At 48.2% G+C, this 20,486-nt stretch overlaps 1 protein-coding gene across 15 annotated transcripts in view; it reads left to right on the forward strand.

Moving 5' to 3' along the window:
* The first annotated feature begins 382 nt into the window (after positions 1–382).
* Gtf2i (general transcription factor IIi) overlaps positions 383–20,486 on the forward strand; it is a 108,137-nt gene continuing 88,033 nt past the window's right edge. For all 15 annotated transcript variants that reach the window (XM_045142592.1, XM_045142594.1, XM_045142599.1 and 12 more), the window contains exon 1: positions 383–783. The gene's annotated coding sequence lies outside the window, so the exon portion shown is untranslated. The remainder of the gene's footprint in view (positions 784–20,486) is intronic.

Below are 20,486 nucleotides of genomic sequence, written 5' to 3' on the forward strand. Positions count from 1 at the left end.
TTTTCACCCCCAGCTCCCCTCCCCCACCCAGGCGGCCGAGCCTGGCCCCAGGTGCAGCCATGTTCTTGCTCCCACCACCCTCGCCTCCATTGACAGTCCTCAGCCGGAGAGGGCCGGGCGGCGCGTTGCTCTCCTCCGTCCTCCGGCTGTATGGAGGAGGAGGGGAGGACGGGGCGGGGGAGGGAGGAGAGAGCCGAATTCGAGGCGCGTGGCTTCCTGGGAGTTGTAGTTCTCCGTGCGCGCTTTCCTAACGAACGCAGACCCATGAAGAACTACAGTTCCCGGCGGGTGGCGCTTTGAGTGCGCAGGCGCAGCGCGCCTTCGAGGAACAAAAAAAAGAAAAAAGAAAAAAGCAAAAAAAAAAAAAAAAAAAAGAGGAGGAGGAGGAGGAGGGTGAGAGAGAAGCTCCGAGAGCAAGAGAAAAAGGGGGCACCCGGCGTCCCCCCCCATACTTCCCCGCAAGCTGTCTCTCTGGCCGTGGCCGCCCGCTTTGGCCCGGGGTTACCCCGACTTTTGTCTCGCAGGTCTCCCCGCCCCTCAGTGAGCGGATCGCGGCGCCCAGCGAGGCCCTGCTAGGGGCGGCCATGCGGCGGTGACAGACGCACGGGCCGCGCTTCGCCCTCTCCGCTCGCCTGCACCCGAGACCGCTGCTGTTTGTTTGTTTTCTCCTTTTTTTTTTTTTGCTTCCACGGGCGGCCTTGCACGCGGCCTTGCACTCGCTTCCCCGTGGGCAAAAAAAAAAAAAAAAAAAAAAAAGCCCACCCGGGACTCGGCTGTACTCGGGTGAGTCCCTGTCGCCTCCGAAATCCTCCTCTCCCCCCACCCCCGGTGTCGCCCTCCCCTTTCCCCCAGTAGCACTTTGGGGGTACCAGTGCAAACGGGGCTGCGGGGGGGGGGGTGTGGAGGGTTTGATGACAGACTCCGAGGCCTGCACCGGACCCGGGGGTGTGTGGGAGACGGTGGACTCTGTGCGCGCTCCGTGATGGGGATCGGGGGGTGAGTGGGGGGACGGGGACGGGAGGTGAGTGGAGCCACTCCACACCCCGACAGCTTCCCCCTTGACTTTTAGGGTGTGTGTGGTGGTGGTGGTGGTGGTGGTGGGGGGAAACGTTTTGGCTGACGCTTTGGCGGGGGGGGGGATGGGGAGTCCACGGCCGCGGGAGACGGCGACAGTTGCTCGCGCGAGCCCGGGGCGCGTGGGGGAGGGGCGCGCGTGTATGGACTCGGGGTTGGGGGCGGGGTGGTCTCGCGCGAACGGTTCCTCCCTCCCCCCCTCCCCTCGCATCCACCTCCTCCATCCGCGTCCCCGCGCGTGAACGAGTCCGCCGGACCGGCCGCAGAGCTCCGCCGTCCTCTGATTGGTTGCTGGGCTCAGCGGGAGCGCGCGCGGCGCCGGGGGGCCTCGTGCTGTTCGGGGTCGCCCGGGCTGGTCGGTGTATCTGGGGCTCGTGCGGCCCCCCCCCCACCACTCCCGGGGCAGCAGGCGTGCGTGATTGGCTGGCGGGCGCTGGGGGGCGGGGTTTCGTTACCTGGGTAACTGCGGCGGGGGCCCGAGGACAGACGGACGGAAGGAGGGAGGAGGAGGAGGAGGAGGGGGGACCCGGCAGCTTACTCCGCTTGTTCTCCAGCGCCGGCCTTGTCTGCGCCCCGCCCTGGTTCCCAGGTGGATCGTGCAGTGCGCTTTGTCCTGGGCCATACTGCACCGAAGGACCTGTTCTTTTTTTTTGGGGGGGGGGGGAGGTGAGACTGGGAAAATGGGGGATGGAAATAAACACAATGACCGGAAGGAAGAGTTGAGCTTTGAGACCGTGAAAATAAGCCATCTGGGTTGGGCTTGCACCCAGAGGACCACGAACAAGAAAAAAAAAATGTTTCTGGTCTTCTGTACCCACTACTTCTTGCAGGTTGTGCGTTTTTAGAAAAAAAAAAACTTTTTTTTTGTCTTGAGAAAGGGTCTCACAGAGCTCAGGCTATCCTTGAACTCCTGATTTTCTTGACTCCACTCCATGCTGGCATCGCAGACATGATCACATTACCCTGCTCCCAAGTTTCGCTTTTTTTTTTTCCCCCCCTTTTTAAGTTTTTCGAGGTAGGGTTTCATTCTGGTCCAGGCTGACCTGGAATTCACTATGTACTCTCAGGATGGCCTTGAATTCACGGTGATCCTCCTACTATTGCCTCCCAAGTGGTGCGTTTAAAGGCGTGTGCCACCACACCCGGCGAGCCAGAGATTTTTGCAGAAGTGAGGATTTTTGACACTTTTGCGAGAGTCTGCAGATGTGGGGTCCTGCTGGTGGAATGGATTCTGCTAGATGGCTGTGCGCAGTGGCTGGATGGGTCTGTGGGATAGGACTGGATGGCTGCAAGCCTTCCCTGCACCAAAAGGGAAGTTAGTTTGCAAAGGAGAAAGTACAGGTGCCTTGCCCTGGGGAGGCCCAGTCTAGTCCCTGGGGTTAGGTGCGTGGGCGTGCACTGTCTTCAAAGGCCAATGTTTTCATTTCAACTGCAATTTTTTTTGTTGCTGTTGGAGAGGGAGAATATCGCCTTAGGCTCTTCCTAGGAATCTTGCCTCTTTTCCTTGAGGCTAGGGTGACTTTTTCTCTCTTTAGGCCTTGGAAAAAAATCTTTCTAGCTCATATGCAGTCACTTTTGTTGTTGCTGTTGTTGAGGTAGGATCTCATTCTAGCCCAGACTGACCTGGAATTCAATATGTAGTCTCAGGCTGTCCTCTTAACTCAAGGCCATCCAACTACCTCTACCTCGGGGTGCTGGTGCTGGGATTAAAGGTGTGCGCCACCACGCCCGGCTTGGTGCCACTTCTGTAAGGGCTTTTATACTTTCCTGTTGGGTCTTGTTTCTTTTTTATTTTCTAAATTTGAAACCCTGGATTTGGAACACTGAATTTGCTTGTTATTTTTGTTCAGGGGACTTTGCTGATGTCTGTACCATTTCAATTTTAGGGTGTGTACTGTGGAAGACAACACAGGACTTGTTTTCTTTTGCTTCTTTTTTTTTCCCCTCCTTTTTCGAGGCAGGGTCTCACCCCAGTCCAGTGTGACCTGTAGAACTCACTGTAAAGCTCCAGTCTGACCTCACACATACAGCAGTCCTACCACCTCTGCATCCCAAGTGTTGAGATCAAAAGGGTGCGCCACCGTGCCTAGTGTTTATTTCTTAATTTTCTTCAACTTGTTTACCCATCTTGGGAGTGTGTTAGGTTTTGCCATTATACATGTCTCATCTGGTCTGGTCTCTTAAGTGGTAACGTCCTGTAAAGGACCGAGTGGAACTCTCCCAGCCTCAGTCAAAGTGCCCTCCCTCGATGTCGTTGTCCCCACAGCTAATTTAGTGTATCTTGTACATTAGACATGCTCCTCACACACTTTCCCTGTGAGTTTCTTACTTGATCTCCACAAGCCTGAAATTCCATCTGGACACGAGGAGCTGGGGCAGTTTACTCAGGCATTCCTGGCTGGTCAGCTTGGGCAGTACATGATCTCTTAGCCAGTGGGGTGGGTGTCACACTCTGCAGGCATCTGCTTCCCTGGGGAAGGGCTGGTTCACACAGCCTGCTGGGTGGGAGTCCCAAGTGTGTGGGTCTGCTGGACTGGGTGGAGGCTCAGGACTCCTTTGCCAATAGTCCCCAAGTGGTGCAGATGGCTGTCCCCTCCTCCTCAGGATGGCACTTTGAGAGCCAGTTACCATGGTGCATGAGAGAGGGAAACAGGCTCTAGACGACTGCTTTCCATTACTTTAAAAGGAGGTGTGGTTTTGTTTTTGTTTTTTTTTTTAAGTTTTAATATACCAGGTTGACCTGGATCTCACTGTGTAGCCCAGGCTGGCCTCCGTCTTGCAGTGGTCTTGCTGCTTGTTTCTTCATGCTGAGGTTACAGGTGGGCATCTTCACGCTGCTGTAGGTGGTCAGACAGCAGGCATGGAGGACATTGAAGGACAGACTTCCACCTCCTGTTTCTTTGGTAACATTACTAAGGGAAACATTACAGTTTCTCCTCCATAGTTTAAAATGCTGAGAAAGAGGAGAGAATGGAGACCTAAGGGCTTTTTCCTCCCTTCAGTTTGGAGTGTGTGTGTGTGTGTGTGTGTGTGTGCGCATACCATGGTCTCTTCCATTGCAGATGAACACTAGGTGGGTGTCCCACTTTATATGTATACACAGTTTTGTTTTTTGCAAGGAAGGGTCTCACTCTAGCCCACGCTGACCTGGAATTTGAACTCATGGCGATCCTCCTACCTGTGACTGCCAAATGCTGGGATTAAAGACATGTGCCACCATGCCCGTTTTTTTTTTTTTTTTTTTTTTTTGGAGATAGGACACGTGGTGGCTGACCTGGAATTCACTATGTAGTCTTTGGCTGGCCTTGAACTGGCAGTGATCCTCCTATCTCAGCCTCTTGAGTGCTGGGATTAAGGGTGTGTGCACCACCTCGTGTCCCACTTTTTGTGTCTGGCTTTATGGGGGCTGGCAGCAAGCACCTTTAACAGATGAGTCCAGCCCCCTTTATAAAATTTTTATTTATTTTCAGATGTGTTTGGATGTCAGGGAAGGCATGCCAGGTCTCTGGCTGCTGCAAACAAACACCTTCATGCACTGCTTCGGGTCTGGCTTTACATGGGTGCTGGGGAATGGAACCTAGGCCAGCATGCTTTGCAAGCATCTAAATTATCTTCCCAGTTCCATTTCTTTCTTTTCTTTTTTCTTTTTTGTTTTGTTTTTCAAGGTAGGGTCTCAAACTAGCCCAGGCTGACCTGGAATTCACTACGTAGGCTCAGGGTGGCCTCGAACTCACAGCGATCCTCCTATCTTTGCCTCCCAAGCACTGGGATTAAAGGTGTTCACCTCCACACCTGGCTCCCAGTTCCATTTCTGTTGAGGGAAAGCTACTTCTAGTCAAACTGGTCCTGGGTGGAGAGAGGACATCCTAAACCATCCAAAACAATGCTGTGATCCCCTCTCTTAAGAGCTAATCCAGAGCCGGGTGTGGTGGCGCATGCCTTTAATCCCAGCACTTGGGAGGCAGAGGTAGGAGGATTGCCGTGAGTTTGAGGCCACCCTGAGACTCTTTAGTGAATTCCAGGTCAGCCTGGGCTAGAGTGAGACCCTACCTCGAAAAACCAAAGGTGGGGGGGGAGAGCTAATCCAACTGGGGACTGGAAAGATGGCTCAGTGGTCAAAGGTGGTTGCTTGCAAATGATGATCCTGGTTTGATTCTCCAGTGACCACTTAAAGCTAGACGCAGAAAGGGTTGCTTGTATTTGGAGTTTGTTTGCAGTGGCTAGAGGTCCTGGTATGCCCATTCTCTCTCTCTCTCTCTTTCTGTTTGCAAATAAATATGTATTTTTAAAAAGTGTTAGGCTGGGGAGATGGTCCAGTAGTAAAAGGTGCTTGCAAAGTCTGACGAGTCCGGTTGGATTCTCCAGTGCTCATGTATTGCCAGAAGCACACAGTGGTGTGGGTGTCTGGAGTTTGTTTGCAGTGGCAGGAGGCGGCCCTGGCGCGTCATACGCACTCTCACTCCCACTCTCTCTTGCTCTTTTTTACAAGGTAGGGTCTCACTCTATCCCAGGTTGACCTGGAATTTCCTAATAGTCTCAGGATGTCCTCAAACTCAAGGTGATCCTTATACCTATGCCTCTCAGATGTTGGGATTAAAGGTGTGTACCACCACACCCAGCTTTTTCTTTTAAATACATAAAGACTATTTAAAAAAATTTAAAATGTTAATCCATTGACTTTGCAAGTCATCTCTCACTTAAAGGCAAATGGTAAGGAGCCAGGCATGGTGGCACACTCATTTAATTGTACTGGGGAGGCTGAGGTAGAAGGACTGCTGTTAGTTGAGGCCAGCCTTGGCTACAGACTAAGTTGCAGGTCCGTCAGGGCTATAGCAGGACCCTGCCTCAAAAAACAAAGAGAAGAAAAACCAGTGGCATGCTAAGGCAGTGGGAAGAGTGTTTATTACCCTCAGAAAGTGTAATTTTGTCAATTTGGTCTCTTTGCACGCTGGCTGAATTCCTAAGCATGCTTGCCCTAACATTTTGGGACTTTTCCACTTTTTTCCTCATTAAATCTCTTGTTTTACTCATTCCTCGTTGTCTGTGTACCCAACTTTTTCCCCCCCCAAGGTAGGGTCTCACTGTAGCCCAAGCTTACCTGGAACTCATTCTGTAGTTCCAGGCTGGTCTTGACTCACAGCACTCCTCCTGTCTCTTGCCTTGTGAGTGCTGAGATTAAAGGTTTTCACTCCACGCCTGCTCTCTTTATTTATGTGTGAGAGAGAGCTAGAGAGAGAATTGGCGTGCCGGCGCCTCCAGCCGTTGCAAATGAACTCCAAACACATGCGTCATCTTGTGCACATATGTCACTTTGTGCATCTGGCTTACTTGGGTTTTGGGGAGTCGAACCTGGGTCCATAGGCTTCACAGGCAAGCATCTTAACTGCTAAGCCATCTCTCCAGCCATCTTCTCTCTTTGTAAAAAATATTTTTATTTTTTAGAGAGAGAGAGAGAATGGGCACACCAGGACCTCTTGCTGCTGCTCAGGAACACTAGGCGCTCCCATCATTTGGCATGTCTGGCTTTATGTGGGTACTGGAGAATTGAACCTGGGCCATTAGGCTTTATAAGCAAGCTCCTCATAACCACTGAGACATCTCTGCAGCCCTGTGCCTAACTCCCAAGACAAAGGACTCAACAGTATGAAAATATGCCACATTTACAAAATACTTATTTGAGACAGACAGTATGGGTGTGTCAGAGCCTCCTGCCATTGTAAACACATGCAAACCCATGTGCCACTTTGTCACTGGTCCGTCCGGGTTTGCAAACCTGCGCTTTTAACTGCTGAGCCATCTCCAGCCCTGCAACAATTTTGTTTTGTTTTTGAGAAAGGGTCTCACTCTAGCCCACAACGATCTGAGATTCACTCTAGCCACAGGTGCCTCAAATTCACAGCCATCCTCCTACGTCAGCGGTAGGATTAAAGGTGTGTGCCACCATGCCTGGCTTAATCGGCAACACTTAAAATTTTTATTTATTTATTAGAGAGAGAGGGAGGGAGAGAATGGGCGTGTCAGGGCCTCTAGCCATACTGCAAACAAAGTCCAGATGCGTTGGTCACTATGTGCATCTGCCTTATGTGGGTTCTGGGGAGTTGAACTTGAGTCCTTGGGCTTCATAGGCAAGTACCTTAACTGCTAAGCCATCTCTTCAGCCAAATCTGCAACATTTTGAGGTCTCCTGGCGGTCCTGAGAGGTGAGGTGAGTAAGTGAATCTCATGTCCTCCTGCTGTGTCCTGTGCTCAGGTGCTCTGCACTCAGACTTTCACCTGTCTCTGCACTACCTATAGTCTAGCTTTTCAGCCAAATTGTTTCTTCTTTTTTTTCTTTTGATTTCCAATGATTCCAGCCATGGTTCTGTGTGGTAAAAAACACCAATCCCCGTCAACCAGATAAAAGCTAATATAGAGGCTGCTGGTCTTGAGGTGCAGGGCTAGGCTTACTGAAATGAATCTGTTGATCCCCTTTCGCTTCTGGCACCAGGAATATTGACCTGCTTTTTTATCTCCCTTTTTCTTACTGGCGAAGAACCAGAAGGAAATTCTAGAGCAATGGAAGGTCCCTCCCTGCTACTTGGGGTATTGGGCAGGAGAGCTCCTTCCTATTTGCCCCCTTGGAGAAGGAACTCTTCACCACTGTTCCCTCAGCTCATTCAGTAGTGGAGGGAAGAAAGGGCCAAAGCTTGCTCCTGTACTCTTTGTTGCTGGCTGGCTAAGTGCAGAGCCCAACAGAATGGCTGCCTTGGGTCACCTGTGCTGGCCCACAGGGCAGATCTCAAGGTCCCAGGCACTTGCCTTTCTCAGGGGACATGCCACACCAGGCTGTGGAGGCTTTAAATCAGGGTTGACTTAAAAGAATTTTTTTTTTTTTTTTTTTTGGTTTTTCGAGGTAGGGTCTCACTGTAGCCCAGGCTGACCTGGAATTCACTATGGAGTCTCAGGGTGGCCTCGAACTCATGGCAATCCTTCTACCTCTGCCTCCCGAGTGCTGGGATTAAAGGCGTGCGCCACCACGCCCGGCTAAATTTTTTTTTTTTTATTTGCAAGCAGAGAGAGAGAGAATGAGCGCTCCAGGGCCTCTAGCCACTGCAAACGAACTCCAGATGCGTGCACCCTCTTGTACATCTGGCCTCTGTGGGTACTGGGGAATTGAGCCTGGGTCTTTTGGCTTTGCAGGCAAACGCTTTAAGTGCTAAGCCATCCCTCCAGGCCATTTATTTTTTAAAGCAAAGTAGGGTCCCAGTGTAGCCCAGGCAGACCTGGAATTCATTATGTAGTCACAGGCTGGCCTCAAACTCATGGCAGTCTTCCTACCTCTGCCTCCTGAGTGCTGAGATTAAAGGTGTGTGCCATCACGTTCCGCTCTAGCACCTTAATTGCTAAAGGATGTGATGAGCTGCCCTCACCTGGGCCCAAGCCTGGCCATGGAAGCTGCCTCCTCCAGTGCCTCCTCCGGCTCTCAGGCAGCCGCCCCAGCGCCAGCGCACCGGGCACACGTCCCAGCTCTGCGCAAGTGCTTCTGCCCCATCAGCACAAAGCCAGGGCCAAGGAGGAATGGATTGGGTGGTTGTACCATGCCCTGCTTGCATTTCCTTCCTCTCTGGTTTCCTGTCCCACGTGGCATGGGTCATTCACCCAGGAGCTCCTTTAACTCTTGTACATAGTGGGATAACCAGGCCAGTCAGGCCAGACAGTGCAGGCCCTGAGCCTGGACCCTCCCCCTGGCCCTCCTGAAGCCAAGGCTGGGACAGAAGTGTACACAGCTGCGGTGGCCAGAGCCCACATTTATCATCACTGACGGTGGTGCCCACAGTGGCTGATGTTTATGGCACCATTGACGCTCACAAAGCCCACCAGTCACCTCGGCGGGACTCCAACATTTCAGAGTCCTGCCAAGTCTTCCTATAGGCAGCAGCAAAAAAAAAAAAAAAAAAAAAAAATTCACTGTAGTACCCAGTGGGTATGGTGGCGCACGCCTTTCATCTCAGCACTCTGGAGGCAGAGGTAGGAGGATCACCATGAGTTCGAAGCCATCCTGAGACTATATAGTGAATTCCAGCTCATCCTGGGCTAGAGTGAGCCCCTACCTCAAAAAAAAGAAAAAAAAAAAGAAAGAAAAACAGAAGCAAAACAAAACAGAGTATTAGACACTATGTGTGTGTTTATTTTTTGAGGTAGAGGCTCATTGTAGGCCCAGTCCTGTACCTCACTTGGAGGAGGGGTAGGATTAAAGTTGAATGGGGTTTTAAAATACTTTTTTGTGTTTTTTTTCAAGGTAGAGTCTCAACTCTAGCCCAGGCTGACCTGGAATTCATTATGTAGTCTCATGGTTCTCTTTTGCCTCCCAAATGCTGGGATTAAAGGTGGGCGCCACCCTGCCAGGCTGTTTTTTAAGATAAACCTTTTCTACAAACAGTATTACCTTTGGAAGTGCATATTTGAGATTAAGGATGCTTATTGCGGTAGAGTGAACTCAAAGAGGAGAGACATTTTGATCCATTTTCATTCCTCGGACATGGGGAGCAACGCGGTGTTCCCTGTTTCTCCCTGTCCACCTCGTTTATGTCAGGGACTCCCACTGGGCTGCTCTTGGCCGCGCTCGCTCGCCTTGAATTCTGGGAAGTTCTGTCTCTGCCTTCCATCTTGCCATCATCTTGTTTTGCTTTGTATTCAAGGCAGGGTTTCCTGTAGTCCAGGCTGACCCTTAACTTACTCTATAGCTCCCTGTGGCCTTAAACTCACTGTAATCCTCCTACCTCAGGCTCCCAAGTGCGGGCATTAAAGGTGGGAGTCACCTCACCCAGCTCAGTTCCGATTTCACTAGGCTGTCCAAGTCCCGAGTACATGGAAAAGCAAATAGGCTGTCAGCTCCTCTCTGCCGTAAACAGCCACTCTCATGGGGGGGATGGTGTGCTTGACCTAGAATCCAGTCATTGAGATTGACACCACTGCTTCAGGTTTTGTTTTGTTTGAGGTAGGGTTTTGCTCTAGTCCAGGCTGACCTTGAATTCACTATGTAGTCTTAGTAGATCTTAGGATCCTCCTACCTCTGCGTCCTGCCTCCCAAGTGTTGGGATTAAAGGCGTGCACCACCATACCTGGCTGTTTTTTGCCTTTCAAGGTAGGGTCTTGCTCTATCCCAGGCTGAACTGGGGTACACTCTGTAATCCCAGGCTGGCTTCGAACTCAGCGATTTTTCTGCCTTTGCCTCCTGGATGCTGGGATTAAAGATGTGCACCACCATGTCAGGCTTTCAGTTGGTTAAAGGCTGACCACCCAAGTTTGCGTCCCCAGGACCCACATAAGCCAAATGCACAAAGTGGCGCATGTATCTGGAATTTGTTTGCAGTGGCAAGAGTCCCTAGTCTGCATCTTCTCTACCCATCCCTTACCCCTTCTGTTTTCCTTCCAAATAACAAAAATAGCCAGGTGCAAAAGTGGCACAGCAATGGGTCCCGACCTGCGCCACCCAGGAAACTTAGTTCCCGTTGACTTCTGGTCCTAATCTGCTTTGATTCCCAGCAACTTGGTTCTTAGATGTTCTCCCCATCACTGGGACAGATATGATCCTCAGTCCTTAAAAAGAGAAAGTAACTTGACTGTATGCAGTGAGTACACTTATCTTATGTTAAAAGCTTTAGGGCTAGAGAGATGGCTCAGCAGTTAAGCACTTGCCTGTGAAGTCCAAGGATCCAGGTTTGATTTCTCAGTATCCACGTTGGCCAGTGGTGCATGTGTCTGGAGTTTGTCTGCAGTGGCTAGAGGCCCTGGCATGCCCATTGTCTCTCTCTCCCCTCTCAAATAAAATAAAAGTAAAAATGAAAGCTTTATACCATTCTTTAACTTTAGATCTGTTTTACAACATCCAAAAGATGTCCATTCTCTTAAGACTGGTATAACTGACTCGTGGTGTTTAGTAACCATACTTGGAAGCAAAACCAATGTGCATAGTGGGTCTAAAAGGATAGGCCCCAGGAGACCAGGCACCTAAAGGGTCCCACAGCTCTGGAAAGTAGTAGCCTGTCCTCTTGACCAGAGGCCATGGAGACCCAGGGGCTGGATTCCCAACTAGTGTATAGTCTCCAAGAGAAGGATCAGAACAGAGGAAAGGGTCCTCAGTGCTTCTAAGGGCCATATGGCCAGCAAGGCCCCACCCATCCCCGCAGATGGCACAAATGCTACAGATAGGCTCAGTGAGGCATGGGGCTCCTCCCAGCTCCCTGAAAGTCACTCCTGAGGAGCCTCAACTGACTTTGAAAAAAACAATGGTTAAGTTGTGGTTTGGTCTTCAGAACCCTGCAGGAGAGAATAACCAAAGAATAAAGTGTAAGCACAGGTTCAGCCTGCAGGCCTCCCCTTTGAAGTGAGCTTGGATGGTTAAGTGTGTTTGTGTGTGTGTGTGTGTGTGTGTGTGCGCGTGCGTGCGCGCACCACATAATTCTACAGATTCAGAATCGAGTACTTCTAAACTTAACATAAATCTTGAGTCTGTTAGTTCCATAGAAGCATATACATTTCTTATAAGAAGTCCTCATCTGTTGATTGGGCTTCTGCGTGAGAATGAAAATACTTAGTAGCAGAGGCCAGTGAGTTAAAAAGGAGACATAAAGGGAAGAGAAAGGAAGGGAAGAGGGTACTTAATAGGTTGATATTGTATATATGTAAGTACAATAATTGAGATGGGGAGGTAAAATGATGGAGAATGGAATTTCAAAGGGGAAAGTGTGGGGGGGGGAGGGAAATACCATGGGGTCTTTTTTTATAATCATGGAAAATGCTAATAAAAATTAAAAAAAATAATAAAAAAAATAAAAACTCAAAAAAAAAGAAGTCATTCCCAGGGGGGGGAAAAAAAAGTCCTCATCTGTTCATAGCGACTGGTCATTCATTCATCATGCTGGGGCCAGGATCCCAAGATCCCTGTGTTTGCAGCCCCTAGCTCTGCAAGGCAGGGAAGCTAAGAAAGAGCCTTTTTCTTTTTCTTTCCTCCCCTAAATTGCAGGGAGAGTTTTGGTTTTCCCTTAGGGCTACAAGGTTGCTTTTTGATCCTGCCATTTTACAACTCTTTAAGAGTAGGAGAATCTTGCTTTTTTTTTTTTTTTTTTTTTTTGTCTATGATCTTAATTACTGTTAGTGTTCCTTGTGGGGCACACTCTACAGTAAAAATTGGCTGTGTGTCTTGTCTCATACGGTGGGCTTGGTGGAAAACATCTCCACAATGAAATGGCACTGCTCAGAACAAAAATTCTGTACATATCCTCAAACACATACACATTCATTTTAAGTGCACTTTTCACATAGACTCTAGACAACCATTTCCCCTTCACACATTCAGAAGTTATGCCTTTCCATTTTAAATTTCTATTCTATTTACAACTCCTGAGACTAAAATCAAACCTTGTCACAGAGAGAGCTGGAGGAGCTGGAGGTCTGTTGGAGTGAGGTGGCCAGAAGGACCTGGTGAGAAAAGCAGGTAGAGCCGAGAGAAGGCCATGCATGCCCAGTGAAAATAGGGTATTTCGGATCATTTGCCTGTGCATTGGCAGTTTTTCTCTCTTTTTTTTTTTTGGTTTTACAAGGTAGGGTCTCACTCTAGCCCAGTCTTACCTGGAATTCCCTATGGAGTCTCAGGGTGGCCTCGAACTCACCGCAATCCTCCTACCTCTACCTCCCAAGTGCTGGGATTAAAAGCCTGCGCCACCACGCCCGGCTGTTGGCAGAAGTTTTTAAGTCTGAGCATTTGGGAATCAAAAGTACCATTCCCGGGCCATTTGGACCCATTGTCCGGCTTATTGGTGTGGCCAAGCAGAGCTGCAGAGAAAGATGTCGTCCAGGAGGCTTTAAGTTCTTGAGGAGACAGGGAAAGAGCAGAACAAGGGTGAGAGAAAAATACACCGGAGCTCAAGCCGGGTTTACAGGGAGCAGCAGTGTGAGCCCGGCCCGCTCGGGGGAACAACGGGGCCTGCGCCTCCCACAGGCCGCACCTGTTACTGGGCGAGGAGGGCGACTGTGCTGCAGGCTGTGGAAGGTGAGAGCTCAGAGGGACGAATGACCTGGTCAGGGGAAAGGAGGTCTGGCCGCCCAAGAGGGCCACCAGAAACTTCCTGTCTGAGTCAGGCTCCACATGTAAGGTTCAGGGGTGACCAAGACCATGGAGACCATTCTGAGGCCAAGATGGAAGTTTTTTTTTTCTTTTCAAAAAATTTTTTTATTAACAACTAATGTGATTATTAAAAAATTCCCATGGTAATGCCCTCCCTCTCCCTACTTTCCCCTTTGAAACTCCATTCTCCATCAGATCCCCTCCCCATCTCAATCAGTCTCTCTCTTATATTGACATCATGATCTTTTCCTCCTCTTATGATGGTTTTGTGTAGGTAGTGTCAGGCACTGTGAGGTCATGGATATCCAGGCCATTTTGTGACTGGGGGGAGCATGTTGTAAGGAGTCCTATCCTTCCTTTGGCTCTTAAATAATTTTTTTTTTTGTTTTATATTTTTGAGGTTGGGTCTCACTGTGGTCCAGGCTGACCTGGAATTAACTATGTAGTCTCAGGGTGGCCTTGAATTCATGGTGATCCTCCTACCTCTGCCCGGTGCTGGGATTAAAGGTGTGTGCCACCGTGCCCTGCTTTTTTCTAATTTTTTTTTGGTTCTTACATTCTTTCTGCCACCTCTTCTGCAATGGACCCTGAGCCTTGGAAGGTGTGATAGTGATATTGCAGTACTGAGCACTCCTGTCACTTCTTTCCAGCCCCATGATGCCTTCTGAGTCATCCCAAGGTCACTGCCAAAAGATGGAAGTTTATTTCTTTTTTGATAGTGACCAAGAGAGAAGGAGAGAAAGAGACAGATAAAGAGTGAATGGGCGCTCAAGGGCTTCTAGCCACTGCAAATGAACTCCAGACACATGCATCCCCTTGTACATCTGGCTAACGTGGGTCCTGGGGAATCGAGCCTCAAACCGGGGTCCTTAGGCTTCACAGGCAAGTGCTTAACCACTATGCCATCTCTCCAGCCCAAGATGGAAGTTTTTATTTAGGAAAACCTCTCAAGAGCGGAGCAGTCCTGTTCCACGTAATTCCAATGTTTCCTTTGTTCACAAGATCTACAAAATCATATTCAAGCCATGTCAGAGACCCTCCCCTTTGATCAACAGCTTTAAAGTTGGATTCCTGAATCTTCACAAAAATGGGTTATATAGCTTTTATAATTTTTTTTTTAAGGTAGCGTCTCTTTTGTAGACAGCTTCAGGTCACTGAGATAAACCTTCACACCAGCACAGTTATGGATGAAGGAATATTTATTGAAGTTTACAGATTCAAGGGAAGTTCCATAATGGCAGAAGACATTGGCCCCCCTTTAAAGGACCAAGGAGAGAGAGAGAGAGAGAGAGAGGGAGAGGGAGGGGGGGGGAGGGAAAGAAGAAGGAGGAAGAGGAGGAGGGATACCACAAGACAACCCAAAAGCCACACCACACACAAGCACACTTAGGAATTCTAGGGGGAACTCAGGCACTTTGCATATCTTTAGACTGGAATTCCAAATCTATGACCACACTTTAGGGCTAGACCTTAAGATCCACCCAGTACCACCTCCAGCCTGGTAGCTGGAAATCTAGGAAGCTTTAATAAAATTCCTAAATCTGTTAGGGGGGCATTTATTAAAACTACCACAGCCTCACTCTAGCTCAGGCTGACCTAGAATTCACTATGTAGTCTCAGGGTGGCCTTGAATTTACAGGTGATCCTGTCTGTGCCTCTAGCTGCTGGGATTAAGGCATGTGCTTAATAGCAATACTGTTAATCTTTAGGCTTTGTTTCAGTTTGTCTTTTCATTTACTGTTGGCTCACCTTTAGATGGTAGAAAACTCCATTTATCAGGGTTCCCCTGAATCATCTTCAAAGCTTGGAATTGAACAAAAGTGGAAGCCCTAAACTCAAGTCTTCTGTGCCCCACTAGCTGAAAGCAGCTACATTGAGGCTCATCCTCTCTCTTAAGTGATTTTAGGGTCCAAGCTCTTGCAGGAGAAATGTAGGTAGACAGACATTTAACAGGGTTTGAGGTCATGGAAGGACCTCCTCTCTCTCTTTCTTTTCTTCTGGCATGAAAGGAAGAAAAGAGGAAGTATCACAGAGCTATGGTCTCTTACGAGTTAATCCAGGGCTGGAGAGAAGGCTCAGGCCTGCAAAACCTAAAGGTCTGATTCCCCCAGCACTCACTCACAGCCAGATGCATACATGCATCTGGAGTTCATTTCCAGTAGCTGGAGGACCTGGTGTGCCTATTCTCTCTGTCTCTCCCTTTGCTTACAAATAAACAAATAAACAAACAAACAAATAAAAAGCTAATTCAGGCTGGAGGGATAGCTCAACAGTTAAGGCAAAGGACCCAGTTTCGATTCCCCAGGACCCACATTAGCCAGATGCACAAGGGGGCACATGCATCTGGAGTTTGTTTGCAGTGGCTGGAGGCCCTGGTGCACCCATTCTCCCTCTTTCCACTTTCTGTATATTAAAAAAAAAAAAAAAGAAATAATTTTCCTTTAAAAAAAAAGTTAATCCAACACAGTCTGTAATCACCTGGTTAAGAGACCACCTTTCACCTGCAGACCTGCTGAGGAGGCAGGAGGAACCCTTATCTCCTTGATGAGATAACAGGAGCCCCTCTAGGTGCAGCAGCACATGGCCCCTCCCTTACTGTTGAGCTTGCCGGCTTCTCTGAGTTCTGGTTTTCTTAGTCCTCATGCTGGCTAAAAGCCTAAGCATGCTTTGCCCAAACCCCCTGAGACTTTACCAACTTTTTCTCAGTAAATCTGTGTATTACCCCTACCTTGTTCTTGTGCTTAATTTTTTTTTGCTGTCGCAAGACAAAGTACTTGACTGTATAAAAATCTGCAATGCCTTGCTCTTTTTTTTTTTGGCTTCTTGAGATGGGCTCACATTGGAGCCCAGGCTGGCCCTACCTCAGCTCCCAAGTGCTCTGATTACAGGCATGTACCAGCACTGCTGGCTGAAAACGAGGCTCTAACCAAAAATAAATGGAACTGCTTAGTGCATATTGTTTGGAAACTGGGTTGAAAGCTAAGCAGTTTAATTTTTTAAAATCATGATTACAGGGGCTGGAGAGATGGCTTAGCAGTTTAAGGTGCTTGCCTGCGAAGCCTAAGGACCTATGTTTGACTCCCCACATCCCATGTAAGCCAGACACGCAAGCTGACGTGCAAGGTTGTACATACATGCAAGGTGGTACATGCTTCTGGAGTTATATAAGCAGGGCGTGGTGGTGCATGTCTTTAGTCCCAGGAGGCAGCGGTAGTAGGAGGATCATTTTGAGTTCAAGGCCACCCTGAGACTACATAGTTAAAATCCAGGTCAGTTTGGGCCAGAGTGAAATGCTATCTTGGAAAGAAAAAAAAAGAGAGAGAGAGAGAGAAATAAATTTATAGGTACAGCAGTAGTCATTTTCCTACTCATTTTTCCCTTCTTGGCCTCCTATGAGCCCCCCCCCCCGCCCCAGCAGCCTATTCTACTTGGAAAATACAATCTAAAAATTATATTGTTTGTTGAGAGCTTAAGATCAAGAACATTTAGTTCAGTTTATATACCTACTCTAGGATTTTTTTTTTGAGGTAGGGTCTCACTCTGATCCAGGCTGACCTGGAATTAACTCTGTAGTCTCAGGGTGGCCTCGAACTCTCAGCGCTCCTCCTACCTCTGCCTCCCGAGTGCTGGGATTAAAGGCGTACGCTACCATGCCTGCCTCTGTTGTCATAAGGGTTCCTGATTCTGTAAGTGTCACTGGCGGGAGCTCACCAGTGCCACTGCTTTTACTCCGTAGACCTGGCCATTGTTGTGCTTTCATTTCCTCTTCCAAACCCAAATGATACTAAAATTTAGACTAAGGTGACAGTATATTCTTTGCTGGCAAGTTACTACTTTCTTTAAAATGCTGGGGGGGGTGTGGCTCAGTGGTAGAGCACCTGCCTAGAATCCCCCTGTGAGAGGTTTGGGGGTGTGGTTCAGCGATAGAACCTTTTAACAGGCATGTATGGAGCCCTCGGGTTCCATTCCTAGCACACTGCAAAGAAAGTTGTGTGTGTGAATGTGTTTTTGTGAACCACATGCACGTGTTCACTTGTGTGAGACTTAAGTCTTCCTTTGTGGCTTAGAACCCTGTAGCTGACCTTGAAACCTGCGTCCACTTCCAATTGTTGGGTTTATAATGTGACATCCTGCCTACTTTTTTTACTGGTTAGACAGGGTCTTGCTAAGTAGCCATGGCTACTGGAGGTCTGGAGTTTACTGTCGCTCTCAGGGTTTGAACTTGGCATCAGTCCTTCTGAGAGCTGGGTTCACAGGCGTGTACCACCAGCCCTGCCTGGCAGCCAGTCTCTTCTAGAATGTCTTTTTTTCTTTCAAGGTAAGGTCTCACTCTATCCCTTGGCTGACCTGGAACTCATGGCCATCTCCCTACCTCTTCCTTGTGAGTGCTGCCATTAGTGTGTGCCAGCGTGCCCGGCTTTGTAAGCGCAGAGCTCAGCAATTTAGCTAGTCTCACTGGCCTGCTTGCCCAGGGGATTGTCTCTCTCTGCCTCCAAAGTGCTGCCACGATGGTCTGGCAGTTACATGGGTTCTGGGGATTTGAACTTCCATCCTTGGGCTTGCTGAACAAGCACTTTATCCACTGAGCCATCTGCCTGTTCCCACAAGTACCAGTTTTTGTGTTTTTTTTTTTTTGTTTTTTTTTTTTTTTTTTTTTTTTCAAGGCAGGGTCTCACTGTCCTAGAACTCTCTCTTGTAGCCCTAGATCTTTGTTCTTGCGTCTTAAGTTTCATACCCTTTCCCTTTTTAGGACTGTAAGGTAGTCACTTTATGGGATGTGTCTGATCTTGGATTTGCCCATTTCTTTCATTGTTTGACTGTAGAGAAGCATTTTGGACTTGGGCTCAACGTCGCGCTGTCCTCGCTGTGTTCTGTTGGCGGGGGTGTGGCGACTGCTGCTCCGGAGGCTGGTGCTAACTCTGCTCAGTTGGCCAGGCAGAGTTCAGCTTGTTTCCCTTGCTGAATTCTTTTGTGTGGCCGTGCTTTGAGACAATACAGTTTCTTGGCTTTCTTCTCTTTGGAATTTGCAGGGCTAAGAATTTTGAGGGAAGTGGAAAAAGTTAATGCATTCATTTAAATCCCAGTTTAGTGGCTGTCTTCAGTCTTTGGGAAGTCAGTGTTTTCTGAAGTTTAGCTACTGTAGAGGGTGCCGTTTGAATGAGGTTTAAAATAGACATTGCGGAAGAGGTGGCAGAAAAAATCTAAGAGCCAACAGAAGGGTAGGACTCCTTACAATGCACTTTTCCAGATACAAAATGGTGGATATCCATGACCTTGTAGTGTCTGACACTACCTACACAAGACCCTCAAAAAAGGAGGAAAAGATCATGACATCCAAATAAGAGAGACTGAGAGGGTGTAGCAGACAGCCTCAGGTTTGCCGAGATGAACCCCCAGACCAGGCACAGTTAAGGAGAAAGGGATTTATTGAAGCTTACAGATCCAGGGGAAGTTCCATAATGGCAGAAGAAGCTGGCTTGTTTTCACAGGACCAAATACAGAGAGAGAAGCACAAGCCTAAAAGCCAAAAACACTAAAGGAACTCAAGCTAGGCACACTTTGCCTATCTTTATATTGAAATCCTAGATGCACCAGCACATTTTAAGATCCATCCAGTGACACTGCCTCCAGCCAGGTGGCTACAGATGCAAATTACAAACTAAGTAAACACTGAACATATTGGGGGCCATCTATTCAAACTACCACAGAGGGTGAGGGGATATGATGGAGAGTGGAGTTTCAAAGGGGAAATTGAGGGGGAAGGAGGGAATTATCATGTCTATAATTATTGTTTATAATTATGGAAGTTGTCCATAAAATAAAGAAATATTTGAGCCGGAGAGAAGGCTCAATGGTTAAGGTGCCTGTGAGAGCTAGATGCGCAAAGTGGAGCAAGAATCTGGAGTTCACTTGCAGTGGCTTCAGAGGCTCTCGTGTGCCTATTCTCTCTCTGCAAATAAATAAAATATTTTAAAGAGTAGGAATATTTATTTTACTCTGTGTGGTGTGCTTGAAGTCTCATGGGGACCCAAGAGAGGCTGCTTTTCTGGGTGGCTCTGCATTCCATTCTTGGGTTCTAGGCCAGGGTGTGACTCTGTGATAGAGACCCTGGATTTGATTTCTAGCACCACAAAACCAGACAGAACAAGCTGGTAACTTGAATTGCTAAAGACTGCAGAAGTCTTATCCTCCTCTTTTTCTCTTTTTCTTGCCACACACCACACAAGGGAAAAAAAAAAAAAGAACAACAACTTGGAATCAGTGTTTATAACAAAAGGCTTGAACATCTACCAGACATTTTAGGAAATGCACCTTCTAATCTTTTTTCTTCTTCCTTTTTTTTTTTTTTTTTTTTTTTTTTTTTGTTTCTCAAGGTAGGGTTTCACTCTAGCTCAGGGTGACCTCATGGTGATCCTCCTACCTCTGCCTCCCAGGTGCAGGGATTAAAGGCGTGCAAGGTGTATGCCACCACACTGACTTGAATTGCATATTTCTTTTTCAAAACTGTATTAAGTGTGGGTGCCTGCAGGTTGAATCCATTTCCCTTGAAAAATAAGTGCATTTGGACATTCGTATCTAATAATTGTAGGCAGAACGTTAATTAATTCCACAGCTGTCCTAGAGCATTGCTACGTAGAGTATTAGTCTCATTCGTTACTTTTGAAAAATGTCTTATTTATTTATTTAAGACAGAAAGTGAGGGAGAGAGCGAAAGAGAGAATGGGTGCACCAGGGCCTCCAGCCGCTGCACAGGACTCCAGCGGCGTGTGCTGCCAGGTGCCCATGTCTTCCATGGGATTTGGAGGATTGAACCTGTGTACTTTGGCTTTGCAAGCAAGCATTTTAACTGCTAAGGCATCTCTCCAGTCTTTTTTTTTTTTTTTTTTTTAAATGTAGGGTCTTAACTCTCTAGCTAGGCTTACCTGGAACTCAGTCCATAGCCCTAGGCTGGCCTTGAACTCACTTAGTCTCCTGAGTGCTGGAATTAAAGGTGTGCACCACTATACCTGGCTGTCTTTTGGCTTTTCAAGGTAGGGTCTTGCTCTAGTGGAGGCTGACTTGGAATTCACTCTGTAATCTCAGGGTGGCCTTGAACTCACAGAGATCCTCCTACCTCTGCTGGTATTAAAGGTGTGCACCATCACACCCGGCTCACACTTTTTATTTTTATCATTTGTGAATGTACAAGTTTATGGGCATGGGTGTGGACATGTGTAGGTTAGAGGACAACTTCGGAGTGTTCCACCCACCTTGAGAACATTCCCTCGGCCCTGTGGGCCTGCAAGCTTCAGGATTCTCCTGGCTC

This window comes from Jaculus jaculus, chromosome 2, assembly GCF_020740685.1.
Source record: "Jaculus jaculus isolate mJacJac1 chromosome 2, mJacJac1.mat.Y.cur, whole genome shotgun sequence".
Lineage (NCBI taxonomy): Eukaryota > Metazoa > Chordata > Mammalia > Rodentia > Dipodidae > Jaculus > Jaculus jaculus.